Genomic DNA, 21,203 nt, shown 5'->3' with positions numbered 1-21,203 from the left:
ATTAAATCAGCCTGGAAAGTATAGCAAGACCCTGTCTGTACAAAAAAATATATATATTTTTTAAATTAACTGAGTATAGTGGTGTATACCTGCAGTCCTCGCTATTCAGGAGGCTGATGCAGAAGAACCCAGGAGTTCTTCTGCAGTGAGCTATGATCATGCCACTGCAATGTATCATGGGTGACACAGCAAGACTCTGTCTTGAAAAAAAAAATGAAATTATGTCACATGGGTTAGAATCTGCCAAGTCTCCTCTTGCTACATTCAGTTCCTCTAGTATAGCTAGAGGACACTTGAGCAAATCAAGGTTGTTTAGACCTATTTCTGAGCTCTGAGATAAAGCATGTTGTGCAGTCAATGGGGACTTAAAAAGCAGACGAGTGCACAGGTTAGGAAATCAGACTGTCAGGAGGAGGCCAAATTTAGAATCCTAGCACTTCTTTATCCCTCTGTTTCCATATCTTCAGAGTGGGGATGATGATGATACCACCCTATAGGGACTGAGTATTAAATGAGGTAAATTATATATAAAACAGTTACCACAGTTTCTAACACAGAAAATATTTAATAAATGTAAGCCATTATTATTATAATCACCACTATTATTTTCATAATTAATTCAATAATCATATGACTTGATGTCAATCATTTTGACTGCTGGGCCAGTTCATACACTGTGATCTAGTTTTAGTAACTGAATCTCTGTTTGTACTTGTGACAAATCTACTGTTCTGCATGAGAAAGGCCCCTTTCTCATACAGTAAATGCTCAAAAAATATAATTAAGTGAATGGCAAGAAAACAAGCATTGATACATCGGAGGACAGAATGATGATAAAATCAGAGGCTTTAAATCAGAAGGCAAAAATGTAATTTCATTTGGTACTAGGCAGCTGTGTAAAGCGCTGAGTATCGCTTGTTTAGCTCCCTAATTCACCATTCAACGTGTTATTCCTCTTACCCTGGGGAAGAGTAAAGTTTGGGGTGAAGAGAAGCCAGAAGTGTGACTCCAATGCAACTTTTTTCACATAGAAACATAAGTAATGAGGAATAAGTGTTCTTGCTTGGAATATAAATTGATATCTCTTGAGTTTTCTGTGATAACCAAATGAGAATTCACTATTTTATTTTATTTCATAGGTTGCAAAGAACTAGATAATTATTGTGGATTAAAATTTCTGCCTTTTATCTATCTGTGATTATGCCTGAGGACCTTTTTATATTTTAAATTTATGATGGTCTGCTGCAAAGAATTGGACTAATTTTTGATTTTGAAAATGAGTTAGGCAAATCAGCCAGACAACATGGTATAGTAGAAAACATATAGATGTTTTCTAATATCATCAGGGATAGAATTCAGTACCTGTTCTTACCATCTTAGTCCTGTGGTCTTGGACAATTAGTATATTATCTGTCAACTTCAATGTACTTACTATTTATGAACACTTGAAAAATAAATGGAACGATACATGAGTTTGCCAGGCAGGGAGTAGGCACTCAGTAAAAATTAATTTCCTCCCTGCATATTCTTATTTTCATGTAGAAGATATCCCACGTAGAAGAAGTTAAATTCCTTACCCAACATTACCAAAGCATAACATTTCTAGCCAGGTGTCCTCACAGCTATAGTAATTATAAAGAGCTGAGTTGTGCTTGTTCAGCTCCCCAATTCACCATTTGATGTGTTATTCGTCTTACCCAGGGGGTAATTGGATAATTAATGTTCATCAGATAACATTGAGGCAAAAGACTGCAGTGTTTTATGAATAATCAAAAGGAATCAAATTCCATTTAGTTAGGTTAAATTGTAATTAGTCTCATGTTTTCTTTAATATTGATGAAAGCTTTAGCCCCCCCCATGAGTTTTACTTTAAAAATTATAACTTCTGTACATGGATTTTATAACCTGAGATTTTGCTGAATTTGTTTATCAATTCCAGTAGTCTCAATGTACAGACATTAGAAGCATTCCTATACACCAACAACAGTCAAACTGAGAACCAAATCAAAGACTCAATACTCTTCACAATAGCAACAAAGAAAATAAAATACCTAGGAATATATTTAATTAAGAAGGTAAAAGACCTCTATAGGGAGAACTATGAAACACTGAAGAAGGAAATAGCAGAGGATGTAAACAGGTGGAAAATCATACCATGCTCATGGGTTGGCAGAATCAACATTGCTAAAATGTTCATACTACCTGAAGTGATCTACAGATTCAATGCAATCCCTATTAAAATATCAACATCATTTTTCACAGATCTAGAAAAAATAATTCTATGTTTTTTATGGAACCAGAGAAGATCCCGTATAGCAAAAGCAATCTTAAGCAAAAAGAACAAGACTTCATCAGACTTAAAGCTATACTACAAGGCTATCATAACTAAAACAGCATGGTACTAGCACAAGAACAGAGACATAGACCAATGAAACAGAACTGAAACCCCAGATATAAAACCATCCTCATATAACCATCTAATCTTTGTCAAAGCAGACAAAAATATACACTGGGGAAAAGAATCCTTATTCAATACATGGTGCTTGGAAAACTGGATAGTCACATGTAGAAGATTGAAACAGGATCTGCACCTTTCACCTCTCACAAAAATCAACTCACGGTGGATAACAAATTTAAACCTAAGGCGTGAAATTATAAGAAAACGTTTTTCATCCTCAACTGTCACCATTTTCTCTCTGTAACCACAATACTTTGTAATTATTCATATTTTTTTTTTTTTTTTTTTTTTTTTTGTTGAGACAGAGTCTCACTTTGTTGCCCAGGCTAGAGTGAGTGCCGTGGCATCAGCCTAGCTCACAGCAACCTCAAACTCCTGGGCTCAAGCAATCCTCCTGTCTCAGCCTCCCGAGTAGCTGGGACTACAGGCACGCGCCACCATGCCCGGCTAATTTTTTCTATATAGATTTTTAGTTGTCCATATAATGTCTTTCTATTTTTAGTAGAGACGGGGTCTCGCTCAGGCTGGTCTCGAACTCCTGACCTTGAGCAATCCACCCGCCTCGGCCTCCCAGAGTGCTAGGATTACAGGCGTGAGCCACCGCGCCCGGCCATTACTCATATTAAATGAAAGATTATTTGCAGGCTGAGACCTAGTGTTTTGTTAATTTGTTTTTTTTCCCACCCCCCTTATAGGGTTTTAAGATTTTGGATTGTGCCCAGAATAGAGGAGACACTCAGATTTTGGATGATGGAGGGGAGGAGAGAGAAGGAATGGGTGAAGAGACAGATGTGAAAAGGATGGAGGAAGGCATGGCTGGATGGATAAATGGCTCCACGGGAGAATATGGAAGAAAATATGAATTCTGGTTGAGAATAAGACAGAGAAAGAAAACTTGAGCATCCAGGGGTCATTTGAGTTATATCTAAAGGATGAATGTTATTTCAGGACAGAGAAGTCTGTATGTGGTGGTGGGAGGCTGATGGTGACAAAGACGTTCATTTTAGGCAGAGAAAAAGCATGATTAAAGCACAGAGACATGAGATTGAACGATATATCAACTGAGTGGTTAGTGAATCAGTGCAAACAGGATTGGGACTGGAAGCTGGAGGGGAAAGGCAGAGGAATAGAGATAAACTAGTTTTCAGATTACGAAGGGCCTTGGAAAACATCCTCATGAATTTGAATCTTCAAACCATAGTGCTTCCTCAATAGGTGAACCTAACTGCCTTTCTAAAATACTTAACCATTATTGAGGGCATTATTTTCTCACTTTCAGCTAAGTACTAAGTACTTAATTAAAACCAGGAGCAGGAAGATAGCTCCAGTGGTATTTCTTGGGAACTTCAATCACAGGGTTTTGTCACCTCTGAATTTAAAGGGAAATTGAAATAGCTTCAATACTTATTCAGGCTGAAACTACTTTCAGAATTTCCAAGAAGAACAATTGAAAACACAAATCTGTCTCCCAACAAAGCTCAGGCTTTGAGATTCTTCCTGCCTTTATTCTGTTGAATGAGGTAGAATGAAAGGCATAACAATACCTGACATGCCTTACGTTATATTTGTAGAGCACTCTCACAAAAATGATCTCATTTCATCTTCATAAAAACCCTATAAGCTGAGCACTATTATTTTCATTCAGCAACAAGAAAACAGGTACAGAAATAGTAAAGCAGGCAAGTCTTGACTGTCTCACCTGTCTTTTTCTCTGACTGTCCCAGCTAGGCAAGGTCTGAGGATCTCCATACTCAGATAAAAGCCCCCTCTGCTGCCCAAATCACTCACAGAAGAGGCAGAAGATAATATGTTAAAAATCTTCTCTGTTGGACACTTTCCATGATTATCGTTATATAATCCTATTGTCACTCCCAGACTTAGTTATAGTTGTGTCTACTTTGCAGAAAAGGACACTGAAGCTTGGGCAGGTTAACAAACATGTTCAGATTAGGCCAGCTGCAAAATGGTAGGACTGGGTGTGAACTTCCATCTGTGGCTTCCAGTATACACTTCATTTCATCACCTCATATTGTGATGATGCTAAACAGTGTGGGTTCAGAGCTCAGACTGCTGCTTTTGACCATTGACCAGCCTTTTGACCTTGGGACTGGCTTTATAACCTTGAGAACCTGTGTTTAATGTTCTCATCTTTACAATGGAGATACTACTAGCACTTACCTCCAAGAGTTGCTCTGCAGATGAACCATGACAATATGTAAAGTTCTTAAGCAGTTCCTAATACAGAATTAGCACTAGGTAACTAATATTTACAGTTATCAAGTGTCTTATGGGTCTTGGAAATGATTTCCTTCCCCAGACCTATACCCAGTCTCCTGATCCAGACACAATTTGTCTTCTCTAGTTCTAGGTCAGAGTTGTCAAACAGACTTGCCACCAGAATCTCAGAATGACTCAGCCTGGGAGCCACTATGGTCCCTGATCAGGTTTCCCTCAACTCTCATTGTATCAGCCCAATCTGAAGGCTGGAATTTACCTCCTGAACTTTTCTTGCTTGTCCTACAGTCCCTTTAAACCCCAACTCATTGGATTAGAGCCCTAAAAACTCAACTAGATTTTGCTAGACGCCTCCCACAGAATTATGTCTTGATGTGGTCCTAATGCCATGTCCCTAGCATGCTGGCCAGTATTTCTCTTCCTTTATATATCTTTGGAATGATAAATGCTCATCTTTGGAGCATTTACATTACTGAAGATTGACTCTGTTACCTCCTGACTTGATCTTCCTTTCTGCTGGTATTTTACAATGGACACTGACTATATGTCAGGAATTATGTGATGCCACAGAAAACAGCTCTAATCAACCAAACATGGTTTCTGTCCTCAGAGGAAGTAGCCAGATTTTAAGCAGTCAATTACACAAATAATTATTTAACTGTAGTTGGAAAAAATTCTTAAAGAAGAAGTAGACGGTGCTTTGAACAAATAGAACCAGAAGATCCCACCTAGTCTGAGAATTCAAAGGAGGCTTATTGAGGAATTGAACATATAAGTGGCCTACGATTCCCAGGGATGCAGCCTTGCTCATTCACACTTTATTCAGATGTAGTGTATATACAGTTTGTATATACTACTACTATATCTATGCTACTATGTGATTTGGAGAGAATGAAGAAAAGCGTAATCATTCTTAGTGGTTTCTCAGAGCTGTGATACATTTTTCAGTCTACGGATGAGTGATCATTATAACATGATTTAAAAAGTTTTATTAAGTACATGTCAGGTACATTGCTAAACACATTGCCTTAATCTTGTTTTCTCAATCTGTTTAAACTCATGAGTAATAAGCACATACCACATGTCAGGCACTTTTCTAGGCTCTGACAAAACAAATGCTTTAAGGCACAGTCTTTGCTTTTAAAAACTCACAGTGGAGTGTTCCTCCCCACACATCTTAATTGTGTGTCAGTCTGGATGGGCTAGGTTGTGGTGTTGTAATGTATTAGTTTTCCATTGCTGCATTGCAAATTACCATAAACTAGGTAGTTTAGGCGGTACATGGGCAACATATGTAACCTGCAATTCTGTATCCCCCATAACAATAAGATGAAATAAAAAAAAATTTGCCTATTTATTAGGTCACAATTCTGTAGGTCAGAAGTCTAAGTTCTCTATGTAGGGTCCCACAAGGCTGAAATTGAAGGGTGAGGCAGGTGGAGCTTCTACCTGGAGGTTCTGGGGAAGAATTCACTTCCAAGCTCATTTGAGTTATTGGCAGACTATAATTCTTCGCTGGCAGTTAGGTTGGGATCACGCTCAGCTCTTAGAAGCTATTCTCAAGTCCTTCCACACGATCTTTTTCATGTTAGCAACAGAAAATCTTCTCATCAACTCCTCCTCATGCATTGAATCTGACTTCTTCTACCACCAGCCAGAGAAAACTCTTTTGCTTTTAAAGGCCTGGCATGATTAAATTAGGCCTGCCCAGATAATCTCCTTATCAACTGCTTAGTAGCCTTAATTACATCTGCAAAATCCCTTTTGCTATGTAAGGTGCCACGGTCCTGAGAGTAACACCAGGGGGCAAAGGCTAGGGAACAATTCAGACTTTTGACCATGTGTAATAAACAGTCCTACAATCTCAGCAATTGGAAACAATAAAGGGAAGTTACATAGCCAAAATTACCTCCAAGAAACCAAGGAGGTACAATCCAGCTTGGAAAAAGGGGGACTCTGAAATATTGGGGGGGGGCAGAATTAATGAATTACATAGTTTCTCTTTTGCTAGTCAAATATTTGGTTCACTTTCCTTCCAGCATACAATATACACTCACCCCTCCTACCTTCTAAAGAAGACAACCTAATGATCCCATTTAGTTGCACGTCAAATCAAACTTCAGAGTTTGGGGATATATGAGAGTCCCCACATCAAGGATTAAGCATGAAACTCTTTGTAGAAGGTCTCATGACACCCTTAGTATTGTCCTCATTTGACAGAGAAGCCTCATTTGGCTTCAAAACATTAAGTTGCTTGATATAAATCAAGTAATTAATAAGTGATAAAGCCAGAATTTAAATCTAGGTCTCGCTCTCTTCACACCAATCTCATTATAATATTTTATTCCCATTTGACAGAGTACGAAAAAGTATGGGGGTGCATTTTGCCTTCTAAGATCATTAGCCCAGGTGGGGAGTCAAGCTCATAAACAGAAAGCCACCCCACCTTGTGGTCAAACCCACAGCGGACATCAGCAGTAGAGTGCTGTGAGAGTAATGGGGACATCAGACATTGTGTCCCTTCTGCAGGTGGGTGGGGGTGGCGGTGAGAGAGGGTGGCTGAGTGAATTCTTGAATAATTAGGGGCTTTCCAGGTAGGCAAGGTAAGGGGGGGAATTCCAGAAATGAGAAAGGATATGACATGCACAAAGGACAGGGAGGAAAGAGCAGGTTGTGATCAGCTGGATGTCTGGTAGTTGTGCAGGGCTGTGTATGGTCTTCTGAGGAATTTGGACTTCAACCTTCCTGTGGCAACCACCACAGAAGAATTTAAGAAAGAGACTCTGTTAATCCAAGGCTTCCAAGAAGGAGATGCCAACATGTGATTATGCATGCAAGTATCTGACGAGGAGAAATGAAATGAATGTGAAATAAAATGGGGAGGGAGCCAGGGAAGGCAGAGAGAGCCTGACACCCAGTGGATGAAAGATGGAGAGAAGTTTGGGTGGAAATGTCCTCGAGTTCTAAAGTCAACTGAAAGTGTCTCAAAGTGATAAATTATGAAATGACAGTATGGGCATGTTTAAAGATAAGTAAATAATAGAAAAATATAAAGAAAGCTAAAGTACTTAAAAATGCTTATCTGTGTGGAGCTGGATGGGGATAAAAAGTGTGGGTAGAGAGTTCTTCACTGTGTGTGTGTGTGTGTGTGTGTGTATAATTAAAAACGGGACGCTTTTTCTATCCTATATAGAAGAGGGTACCATTCCTAATGTGGCTTTGAGGCATCTTCCACATGAGGCAGACTCTGCATAAGATATCTGGCCAGTTTTCCTTTGATAATTTTCCTTTTTCTAGACCTGTTTGAAGCTTTATGAACTGTATAAAAGAATGTGTTTAATGTGACCTTTCCAGTTGTGCCTATTAATCACTGACCTTTCTTGATGAATCTTCACCCATTTCAGCCTTTGTATACAGTTTGGGGAAGAAAAGAAGGTTCCTGAAATGGCTTTCAAAGGGAAGATAAGAAATCTGTCATAAAACTGGCACTGGGGGAGAGTATGTGGGCCTTGACAATGTGTACTGAAGCAGATGAGCTCGTGTCTGCAGAGAGACGAACGGGATTTTCAAGAGGATGGCAGTGCAGAAAAACAAAAACAAAAACAAACAAACAAAAAAAATCCAACTCCTAAGGAGCAAAAAGTGGCCAAGCAAGCCCAAAGAGAATAAAAATAGATTACCTGAAATAATAAATGGCCAGAGAAGGTTGATTCATGAGAGCCCAGAGCAGCAGAAATCCCCCAAAGGAAGATTATTACCAGGTATGCCACATAGACCCAGACTTCTCTCCCACCTTCATACCTGTGCACACACAAACACACACACATACACTCTCACACCTCCTACACACATATTGTCTGTCTGCATGTGGTGCTGTAGCAATTGATTCTGATCACATGTCACATGACTTCAGTACTGCCCCATATCCTTGAAATAAAGGCCCAGACCCCTGCTTAGACATCTGAGGCTCTCCTACACATTCATGGATTTCTCTAGACAAAGCATCAGAGCCTCATGGTCCTTCCATTCTCTTCTTTTAGAAAATGCACCTTCCTCTCTCAGCTTACATGACATTGTCCCTGGTGGCCTCTCAAATACTGGCTATGCACAAGTTGTCCTTTCCCTATTAGAGCACTTTTTTGCATTGCCTTAAAACAAAACTTTGATTTGCTTGTATCCCTAAGGTACTACTTTTAGTACCTTGAGGGCAGGGACTTCATGTAAGTTCACATTTACTCTCAGCACTGAGCACAGGACTTGGCACTTAGTAGGTTCCCAGTAAATATTTCTTCAATGAGTAACTAGATTGGACACTAGTAGGGTTGGATTCACCTGGGTGACAAAAGGGAGGGATAAGATCAAGTCTTTCCTCATAAACTTCCTCCAGGGCTTTTTTCCCCCTTTTTAAAACTCATGTCATATTTTCACTCTTAGATTTATTCTTTTTCATCCTGCGTATTAGAGGAAACAGAAACAAAAACAAGAAGAAGGAGACTTGTTATATTTTCCCGTGTCAATGTTCTGCATTATATAATTCATCCCAAAGAGTTGGCTTTCTCCTTTCTTTATTGTTCTTGTTTTCAAAGGCTTCTTGTTAAGAGGGAAAGGCAAGAACATGAAATGTGTTGATGATATTTTCCTGGAGCTGCGTGGAGTATTTTCAACACATTTTTTTTCCATTAAGTCTACCGTAATTCACAGGTTAGGTATTTTTATTCCTATTTTAAAGCTGAGGAAATGAAGGTGCAGATAGACGCAATTTTTGCCCAAAATCACACAGCTAGCAAGGGGCAGAGCTAGGATAGAGCTCCCTCATAGGTGACTTAAAATCGGCACCCACTTCCCGTCATGCAGGTGCCTCTCAAGCACATTTTCTCCTGGAAGAACTTTGCAACTACTTGTAAAATCCCCTCCTTTTAGACACGAGGAAGTTGAGGTCCATTGAAGGGAAGTAACTTGCTTAATGTAGTTGATTTTTAATGTGCCCTTGCCTTTTCATAGTTCTTCCCTTACCTCGCTCAAAAATAGACTCACTATGCTTTTAATAGCTAGACCAGTAGGTCAGAGTACTGTGAAAACCAAAAATATGTGAGCAACCCTTCGGTGACTGGTATAATTAGCCATGCTTATTTTGAATGCAAAACTTTGGTGTCAGGCAGGCTCAAGGTTAACTCTCAGCCCTGCCACTTATAAACTCTGGGAGGAAGGAGTTAACACCATTGAGTATCAATTTTTTCCTAAGGTTATTAGGATTAACAGAGCTGAAATATGTAAAACACTAAGCATTTTGGCTGGGGCTTCATATGCACATCGTATGAGTGCTATTATCTTTATAATTAAGCATGTCAGGTGTAGAAGTTTGTAAAGTGTCATTTATAGTAAATGCCATGAAGAATAGTCTTTCCCTCTGTCCTCCATCACATAAATATCTTGCAACCCTTATAAAAAGTTTCCATGTCCCTGTCTAGTATCTTGGGTGGGTTAGGCTTCATAATTCTTAAATTCTTTGTATTTCTACAATTCTAGTCTTTTCAAATTTGTGCTTTGGAAAAAGAAGTTTCTCTGTTCTTATATGCCACCAACCTCCTTCCAAATGGCTTTAATCTTTTTCACTCTCAAGATACAGAACTTATTGGAGTGTTGCTATGGAGAAAATAATGATGTCATTAATAATAGAAATATTTTGGGATTGCATACATGGCTGAAACATTGACTTTGAGAGTTCCAAGTTGCTGGAAGTACTTGGAATTTTAGAAAGAAGAGCTATAGTCTTGAAGGACAATATGCGTGTTGAAATAGATTATCTGCAATGGCAGGAGTATAGTCAGGAAAAAAAGTTCATAAGCTTTGGAGTTAGGAATATTAGCTTTCAAATCCTGAGACCATCACTTATAAGCATGACTTTGAAAGAGGCTGGTAAATCTTCTGTGTCTCAGATTTTTATCAATAAAAGAGATTTTCAATATCTACTTTGCAGTGCTGTTATGAGTCTTAAATGTGAGTTAAATATCCAGTGTCTGTCAGGTTGAATACTCACAAATAATAATTCCGTCTTTTATTTGAAGCCATAGCACCTTGCATTTGAATTCAACGCCACTCCTTAGTAGCTGTGTGACCAAGTTACTTACCTCTTTGAACCTGTCTGTGTATCCTATATGTAAAGTGGAGATGATACTACTTACGTTATGAGTCTGCCATTAATATCAATCAACTTCTGAATAATATTTGGGATGGAGTAATGATTCAATAAATGTCTTCCTCTCTCTCCTTCCTTTTTCTATTACTTTTTCTATCTTTTTCCCCCTCCTCCTTTCCTTTCCTTCTTTATTCAGAAATAACTATGTACATGCCAGGACATTGTCTCCTACACAAGGATGCCTACTTGCAATAATGAGCTTTCTCCTGTTCCCTGTTTCCTAGAACAAGGGTCCCCTGAAGCCTATCTTGTGTCCTTCATTTCTATGGGCAAAGTCTGCGCAGCCAATAAAGGAACTGATGACAAGCCTATGTCATGTTCCTCTCTCTCCCTGTGGAGAAAACTCGTCGAGTTTAGGGTCAGGTTCCCACTGCCACCAATGCATTCTCAGGGGGATTCAGTCTGGCTGCACTCTGTTGGACACCCTTCCTTCGCCTGTGCATGCACAATAGACAAACGTTTCAGTGCTCCTCGCTCTGAATGGGACTTACTAACCTCTAATCCACTGTACTACTGGAGCTCTTTTACATCACACGGAGATACTGCTAAATATGATGGTTTAATTTGATTATATTCTTTTTTAAAACATTTTGATGTTTATTCTTCCCTATTTGTATGCAAATTTTAATGTGCTCACTTTCTACATTCTATTTAACTTTATTTTTGCTTAAATATATCATGAGCTTCTTTTTGTGGCAAAAAGTTCAACTGTATTGTTAGTGGTTACTTAGCATTCCATATATGCATATAAAGTAATTCATTTAATCAGTTATCACAGATTTAGGTTACCTGTTTGTTCTTAGTACAGTGTTGTGACATATATTTGTTAGGCTGATATTTTTGTACACATTCTTGTTTATTTCCTTAAGGTAAATTCCTATTAGTATAGTTAAGTACAGGCCAGAGTTGACATATTTTGAAGGCTTTACATTCGGGGGCGGGGGGAGTTGAGTATATTCTTATGGTTTATACATTTATTCAGACATTACTTATAGTGCACCTACATTGATCCAAACTGTACATTAGGATTACAACCATCAGTGACATGGGCACATTTAGGGGGCAGAGGAGAGACAGAGAATGCACACAGAAATAAATAAGGCAAAACTATCATGAAATGTATTAGTCCCTATTTGGATTCATGTCTTTTAAACAGCATGGGATCAGACAGACCTAGTTTCAAATATTGAATCCTCTAATTATTTACTGTGTGATTTGGGGTAAGTTACTTAGTCTCCCTGAACCTCAATGACCTTGTCTCTGAAACAAGGATTGCTGATAAGTTTAAAGTAAATGCAATGTGCAGTTGTATAATATGTGTCTGACACATTCTTTTAATATTTTAGGAATCAAAGAGGCCTAATTTTGAATCCCAGAGTTATACACACACATGAACATACATGTATACACATACATACAGCCATCCACATGGGCACACACATATGCCTTTATGCCCCACCATATCACTAACTCATTCATCGTGTACTCCCCATTCCTACTCTCTCACGTTTCTTTGCTTATAGCATTCCTTTTTCCACTTGCATGATTTTGCATGAATTATTTAACTTTACTGAGCTCCAGTTACCTCACATGTAAAATGATGATAATAATACTTCACAGGGCTATAGTAAGGATAAAGTAACATGTAAAGTACCTGCCTAACATTGGAAGCTTAATAAATGCTGATTTCCTTGCTGCTTCTTTCAGCCTAAGAAATGCATGCTGCAACATGCTGTAAACAGAATGACAGAGATTATCTAAGAGTGTAAAAAAGCACTCAGACTCTTTCAGGAAGAGTATCCAGAGCTTTCTGTACAATTCTTCCAAACTCAAGTTCAGCTACCTTCCCCTAGGTCCAAATGCTGCACGAATAATCAATTTAGCTTTTGATAATACCATTTGTAATAGTTGTGTTAATAGAATGCTGCATGTTTAGTTGGCACATAGTGAGGGCAGAGACTCCCAGGAGATAATCTGAGCTCTCCAAAATCTGCTCCAGCACGAAAATATTATGGTGGACTTTTATGATGAGGCAACCGTTATCCACATCTGAGGAAGTTTACGGTATTGATTTGGTTCAAACAAATTAGGCAAACAGGCATTAAGAGTCATAGCACAATCTTCAAAGTACTACTAAGTAGAAATTAAGAATTTTAATATTAATTAAATGGTGATTATTTTTGTCATTAACATAAAGTTGATAATTTCTACATCAGTTGTTTAGAATTAAATCTGTATGTTTCTAATTTCTTCCACTTGACTTACTAAAGTGCTGAGGCTCTATTAAAAGGAATTGATGCCCAAAATATCTGGCAAACCTCAGTCTTGCTAATAATGGCTGTAGTTTTTTGTTTTAAATTTGTTAAATTTAATAATTTAAAAATTTTGCTTAAATTTTTTGTTTTAAATTGATATTTTCCATATTTTAAAACAAATTTTATTTACTGTAAATAAACTAACTCTGAAATAATTGTAATAAATGTACTTTGAAGAAAAAAATTTATTTAATTAGCATATTAACTTGTCTAATAACTCCCCTACCTTAATCATCCTCTACTCAGCTGTCAAATTTATGCTCTTATAGTTCTTATCTTTTCAGCCCCATCCTTAAAACTCTTAACTCCTCTGGTCTATAGAATAAATTAGAAAAATTATCAGGAACAAATAATCTCTTAGATTCAGGCTCTAATTTCCCTTTCCAACTTTCAATATGTACACACATGTACTCACATACACACAATTATACACACAAAGATATATATATGTATACATACAAATGCAAACACGTACACACACATGCGTTTTTGCTACACCATACCACTCATCTCATTCCTCATGTTCTCTCTATTCCTATTCTTTCATATTTCTTTTCTCATTGTGTTCCTTATTCCAGGAATTCTCTTCTACCTTACATTAATAAATATATATTTTACTCATTAATTAAGATGCAACTCCAGAAAAATCTCTTCCAAGAAACCTATCTAGAGAATCCCTCCACCGCCTACACAGGTACTACAATTGTCTCTCGCTTCTGAGATACATTAGTATTTTATCTGGGGTTACAATTGAGCAGAGATTATTTATCATTTGTATTAACTGTTTATAGTATGTAGCTGATATCTATTCTGAGTATTCTTCAGGAAAACATTCCACATGCAATTTAACTTTGCATTCACAGAGTACCTTGCAGAATTGCAGAATTCGTAGGAATAAACAGTCATGAATCACTGAATGACGGGGGTACATTCTAAGAAACGTGTTGGTAGGTGATTTTGTCATTTTGTAAACATCATAGAGAGCCCTTACTCAAACCTAGATGGCATAACCTACAACACACCTACACTCTATGGTGTAGCCTATTGCTCCTAGGCTACAAACCTTTACAGCATGTTACTGTACTGGATACTATAAGCAATTGTAACACAGTGGTATTTGTGTATCTGAGCATATGTACACATATATAAAAGGTACAAAAAATATAGTATTATAATCTTATAGGACCACCATTGTATGTGCTGTCTGTCATTGACCAAAACATTGTTATGTAGTGCATTACTGTATACACACTTTCACACACACACACACACACACACACACACAAATTGCATGTGTGTAATTACTGAGCACAACTTCTCAAAAGCTGCCAGCTAGCCATTTTTTGGGGTCACATTATCTATCTCTTTAAGGTTAAGAACTTCCTTTTAAAATTTTGTAAGGAATTTTGCTCCCTTTAAAAATTATAGTGTGTGTGTGTGTGTGTGTGTGTGTGTGTATAAAATAGTTGTATGCTTTTTGAGATACATGTGATATTTTGGTACCTGTATAAAATGTGTAATGATCAAATCAGGATAACTGGGATATCCATCACCTCAAACATGTATCTTTTCTTTATGTTGGGAACATTATGATTCTTCTCTTCTAGCTTTTATGAAATATGCAATAAATTATTGTTAACTATAATTCCCCTACTGTACTACTGAGTATCAGAACTTATTCCTTCTACCTGGCTGTATTTTTGTACTCCTTCACTCTTTTTTTCATCACCCCTGATGTCTTGTATCAAAATGAAATACAGCGTGGTAAGTGCTATAATAAGTGAACATTTAAAGGGCTATAGACTCAGAGAAGCCAGAGGACATTCATCCAGCTTTTGTTGGGAGACAGGAGGATGGTGGGAAAGCCTCATAGTGATAGGGCATTTACTTTGGGAATTAAAGGTTGAATGCGGCAGACAGTGAGGCCTAGAGAGGGACAGAAAAGGTAGGGAGGGAAAGCAAATGGCATCCCAAGAAGGGCAGAGAGATGAACTAAAGGCATGAAGAGTGAATGTTAGAGAAGCTAATTTGAGGTACTGGCAGCTCTGGGTACCAATCTCTGGGGAATGGGTTCTAGGGCTCCCTGCAGACACCAAAATCAAGTCCTTTATATTAAATAGTATAGTATTTGCACATAACCTTTACATGTCCTCCCCTATACTTTAAATAATCTCTAGATTACTTATAATACCTAATTTAATATGAATAGTTGTTTTTTTTATATTTTTATTTTTATTTTATTTTTATTTTTTGTTTGTTTTTCAGCTCATTATGGGGGTACAAAAGATCAGGCTATATACATTGCCCGTGCCTCCCCATCACCCCGAGTCTGAGCTTCAATTGTGTCCATTCCCTAGACAGTGCACATGTTCAGAGAATAATGATAAGAAAAAAGTTTGTACATGTGCAGCAGTACAGACACAACCATCTTTTTTTTTTTTCTGAATATTTTCAATCCCCAGAGGAATTCGTGATGTGGAACCCAAGGATGTGGAGGGCCAACTGCATTTATAGAATTACTTGCATAAAGAGATAAGTACTGTGATTCATAAGGCTTATGACAATGATGATTTCCTAATTCTGTAACTAATTCATTTCTAAGTCAAAACTATCCAGGGGAAAGTGAGCCGCTTGTCAGTAAAAATCATTTTGTTGTGGCCTGACTCTTCACCCCACTCTGAAATTACCTGCCCTTTACCCAGAGTTAGGGCTGGCATTTGTTGATGTCAGGATGTGCACTGAGCTAAAAACTTTGCATAAATCATTACAATAAGAATAAGAAATACCTACTTTATTAGATCTTTTCTCTAGGAATGGCAACACTAGCGTATGTGCTCTAATTTAATTATTGCAAAAATTACATGAGGTAGATATAATTATTATCCTCATTTTCCTGAAAAAGAAACTGATTATTGGATCTCTTAAGTAACTTGTCCCAAATCACACAGAGTATAAATGGCAGTACTGAAATTCAAACTCCTGTTTGTCTGACTCCATTAGATAGCTACCACGTTTTATTATTTTCCCCATAGTAATAATAAATAATGTTTGAATAACACTGCCAGAATTTTTCAAATCTGAAGAACTTTGTTTTACCTAATTTTACATTTTACGCTATGTCTTTCAAGATATACCAGGTGATGGGATTCCCAGACAGCTTAGGGCGATACCTTGGTCCATAGAGTTGAGGTGGGGCAGGCTAAACAGCAGGCAAGCAAGGAGAAGACCTGTCTTTGTAACAGTTCTGCTGTTCACCGCTCTGTGATGTGGGGAAATCACTGAAGATGAATCTTCATTTTCTCTCCTTTCTCAGCATCTCCTAACTTTGAGTTTTTATCTTCTCCCCTAAATAAGACTTAGCAGCATTGATAACTAATCTGACATATGCTAGGCATGTGCCATGTTCTAGGCAAATCCAGATATACTTTGAATCAATGATCTCATTTAATTCTTCTGACGACTCTATGATGTCGATGCAATCAATGCCTCCCCACTGTACAGAAGGGAAACCAAGGTTCAAAGAGATGCTAAAATGTGCTGAGCCTCATAGTTAATTGGTTACAGAGCCAGGAAACTTGCCTTCTGAAATTGTAACCTGAACATTAAGCTAATTCCAGGGAAGGCTGTGAAGATTAAAAAAAAAAATAGAAGTTACAAGCACTAAAATATTTTTGTAAAATTTTAAGCACTCAGTTTGTTTCTTGGATGAATGAGTGGATTCTTATTACTGAAGGCAGCTGAGTAGAGGTAAAGTCAGAACAACACTGCATTCCTTACCCCTGTTCTAAAGGCTCTAAAGTCAGACACTTATTCATTAGAATATTGGCTCAGCTATTTGATATCTTTGTCATTTTGGGTCTGTCACCTAAATGCACTAAGCCTCAACTTCCTCATTAATACAATGGGGACTATGATACTTCCCTCCCTGGTAGGAGGAAGGATTAAATCAAGCAATGGAGGCAAAGTGCCCAGTACAAGGGCTTGAAAAGCAGGTTTACTTATTTCTGTGTCCTACTGCACCATGAAGATATTTTAATATACTTTCGAATTTCAGCTCCAAAGGAGCAATTAGAAATGAATCCAAATCAGAGCAAACAGTCCTGGGAGAGACCTGGAGGAGGGAGATGAAAATGATTCCTGACATGCAGCAGAAGTCAAAGGGGACATAATCTTTAGCCTAAGAAGTTAAAGAAACTATAAACCTACACTAACAAGAAAATATTTCATGCTGAGTTTCCCAGGAAATAAATGTTACATGGTTTTAATTGGCTATTTATTAGTGGCTATGATTGCTGGACCCTCACTATGGGGCCTGGCCTTTTAACCAACAATCTGAGTTATAAAATATCATGAATTTTTTGGGAAAATTGAGTTGAATAGTAACCTTTTAGAAGGAAAATTTTGTAAAACATATATTTTTCCTTTAAAAATGTTATGTTTTATTTTTCTTGCCTTGAATCCTATCATTTTTGTAGTTACTTGATGAGTGCCACATTAGTCAGGATAAGCTAGGTTATGCTGCAGTTACAAACAAACCTTGAAATTTTATAAGTGAAATGTTTATTTCCTGCATATATTCATATATAATGTCCACAGGGTCATTCAAGGACCTAGGCTGGTGGAGACTCCAATATTCAACATTTGACTTGATAATAATTCACTATGACAGAGGAAGAGAAAGACTGGAAAATTGTTCAGAGTTTTACACAGACTCAACCTGATCACATTTCATGGGCAAGAAATGGCTGCATGGCCCCACATAGCTACAAAAGCCTGGAAAGTGTGGTATTCCATTGGCCAAGGAAGGAGGGATATGCAAAAAGATTTGATGAATACATAGTGTTGTCCATGTTCCAGGTTAGAAAAGTTTTGTGTCGCATGAGAACCACTGATTCCCTGGTGCTTAACACAGGGCTTGTCATAGAGCTAGTACTCAGGGTAGAGCTGTCAAATTCTAACGCTGAAAAATATATATATATATATATATATATTTTAAATATATATGTATGTATATGTCATTCATCTGCTCCATCAACAAACATGTAAAGACCTCCATCTATGAACTCAGCAACAGTGTTAAACACTGAGGAAGGGAATGAAAGACATGAAAAAGAGCTTGTAATACAGGGAGGGTGTGCTGACGTGTACTTAGCCTGATCACTAACAAGTCAATTCACTGGAAGCGCCAGTGGAACATTCAGGTGGAGATGTCCACTAAACATGTTGAGATCACAGGGAAGACATTAGGAGGATATGGAGGCCAGGGTTCTATACTTAGAAGTAACCTCCAAAAATATCCTATTTTAAACATTTAGATTGTGTGATATTGTTCAAGATGTAGAAAGACTATATTGGAAGAGATGTAAATAAAAAGGACTAGCATTGATTGCACACATACTGCACACCAGACATTGTCTCCTGCACAGTGTGGGCATTATAGCACCGAATTGTCCCACCACCTCCGATTGTGTTAATATTCCCATTCACACACATAGAAACTGAGATCCAAAGAGGTAAGAAGTGGGGCTAAAGTCACAGTTTACCAACCAAGAACTCCATATTTAAGCTCAGGTCTTAATACCTCCCAATACTACCTAATGAGGATAGGACTCTATAGTGAGTTCATTGTCACTGGAGAAGTTCAAGCAGAGGCTGAAGGATCAGGGTAGGGATAATGCAGAGTTGAGGTGGTATTGGATTGGGATTTGCATTATGTACTCTTGAAAGTGCCTTCAGTATCCAGAATTCAGTATCCAGTGCTTATAGTATTAAGCTTCAAGGATTCCTACATTCAGAGGTTGAGAGGAACAAAAACATGTGAGTGACGAAGAAGCCACCTTTCCCTGGGAAGCTTGTCTCAGCCTCTGCTGCTGTTCCACCTTCTTTCTGCTGCCCACAGCACTTGAGCCTCGGAAGAGTCCAGAGGAACATGATTGCTGAATCTTTCAGATTTGGAGCTCTAAGTGTCCACTCACCCTCTAGTTTTCGTGTTAAATCTGTTCAAGTGGAAATCTCTTGACAGATGTAATTAAGGTCATTTTGAGAGCAAATGAATACTTGTTTATTTCATAGTCACTTGCTCAGTAGTCTCCCTAGATATTTGCCAAGCTGGGTCACTCACTCAGCCCCAGAAACTGCATAAAGCAGTCAGCAGATTAGAAGAGAATGCCAGATGCTCATGGGGCCATAATTTATTGCCTTGGGCACAATGTGGCTTGTGAAGTTAGGGTTAGGGACTGTTCAGAGATAAGTTAATACCCTATCCATGTATTTATCCACCAATTATATTTAATAATAATTTTGGAGGAAAATAAAACACCAATGGAGAGACCAGGAGACCCCATCTCAGATAATAGCTTGCCAATTTACTGTAGCTAAGTCACTTTCCCTATCCAGCCTGTTTTCTTATTTGTTATTACCAGTGGTTCTTAAATTGGGTGCTTATTAATAGTTTCTGTGCCCTATGTTGTCTGCAGGCTGAGACAATGGTCTAAGGGTCTGTTTTCTGACTTGTGTGAAGGACAGTAACTAGTGTGGAAGACAGCATGGTGCAGTGAATTTAGTATCAAAGAGATGGCCTCTAGCTCTGTTACTTACTAGCTGTGTTGCTTTGGGCAAATTCTCTGACAATCTGGTCCATTACAGAAAACGAGAATAGTGTTACCTACATCATTATGTTATAGTGAGGATTAAATAATAAATACAGCTTCTAGCATAGTATTTGGCTAGACACATGACACATGTTAGTATACCCCCTTTCTCCTTCTCCTTAAAACATCGGGGGTCTGAAGACACATGTACCCGAATGTTTATAGCAGCACAATTCACAATAGCAAAGATGTGGAAACAACCCAAGTGCCCATCAATACATGATTGGATTAGTAAGCTGTGGTATATGTATACCATGGAATATTACTCAGCTATAAGGAATGATGAAGATACGACATCTCTATGGTTCTCCTGGAGAGAGTTGGAACCCATTATATTAAGTGAAGTATCCCAAGAATGGAAAAACAAGCATCACATGTACTCACCAGAAAATTGGTTTCCCTGATCATCACCTAAATACACATCTGGGAACGACACCAATTGGATATCAGACTAAGGTGGGGGGTGGGGGAGGGGATGGGGGTATGCCTACACAATGAGTGCATTGCGCACCGTTTGGGGAGTGGTAACACTTGAAGGTGCTGACTCGGGAAGGGGGGGTGGGGAAGGGAGGGATATATACCTACATGATGGGTGCAACGCGCACGACCTGGGGAACAGACACGCCTGGAGCTCTGACTTGGGGGGAAAGGCGGTACAGGAGCAACGTATGTAACCTGCAATTCTGTATCCCCCATAACAAGATGAAATAAAAAAAAAACAAAAAACAAAAAAAATCAGGGGAACAAAATGGCCCTCAATATCTACAGCAGTGTGCCTCATGGGGCAAGAACTCATTCTGACAGGGAAACTGTCCAGGTTCCTAGGTTGCTTAAGGCAATGGTTGAAAGGAAGAAGCAATTTTTTGAGCATACTCCATCACTCAAATTTTCCTCTGTCCCAAGCAGCTTACATCCTTACACTCCCCACCAGACTTATAGAAAGACAACTCTAATAGAGGTAGAACAAAAGAAAGATCTAGTGTTAAAGTTTTGTTCTCTGAAGAGGTTGGAAAAGCTTACTAAATGAAGTAGATTTGAAATGACTTTTAAAGAGTATAAAAAAAGAAAATAAATGAACTCAAGTTTCAGAGGGCACAAGGCAGGCATGTGGCCTTATAACAGAGGATACCCTCGCAGATGAGGAATTTCCCTCATCCTAGGCCAGTGCAGAGGTTTCTGGGGGAGCCTAGCTCTAAGTCCCATGCCAAGATTGCAGGAAATATCTTAGTAAGAACCTCTTCATCACTCATCTGGAGCTGGGGGAAACAGAGGGAAGAGACAGAATTATGAATACAGCAGCCAGAAGGACTGCCATTTGGGAGTCCAAATGGGATACTCCAGGTGGACTT

This window comes from Eulemur rufifrons, chromosome 3, assembly GCF_041146395.1.
Source record: "Eulemur rufifrons isolate Redbay chromosome 3, OSU_ERuf_1, whole genome shotgun sequence".
Classification (NCBI taxonomy): Eukaryota; Metazoa; Chordata; class Mammalia; order Primates; family Lemuridae; genus Eulemur; species Eulemur rufifrons.
This window is presented reverse-complemented; position numbering follows the sequence as displayed.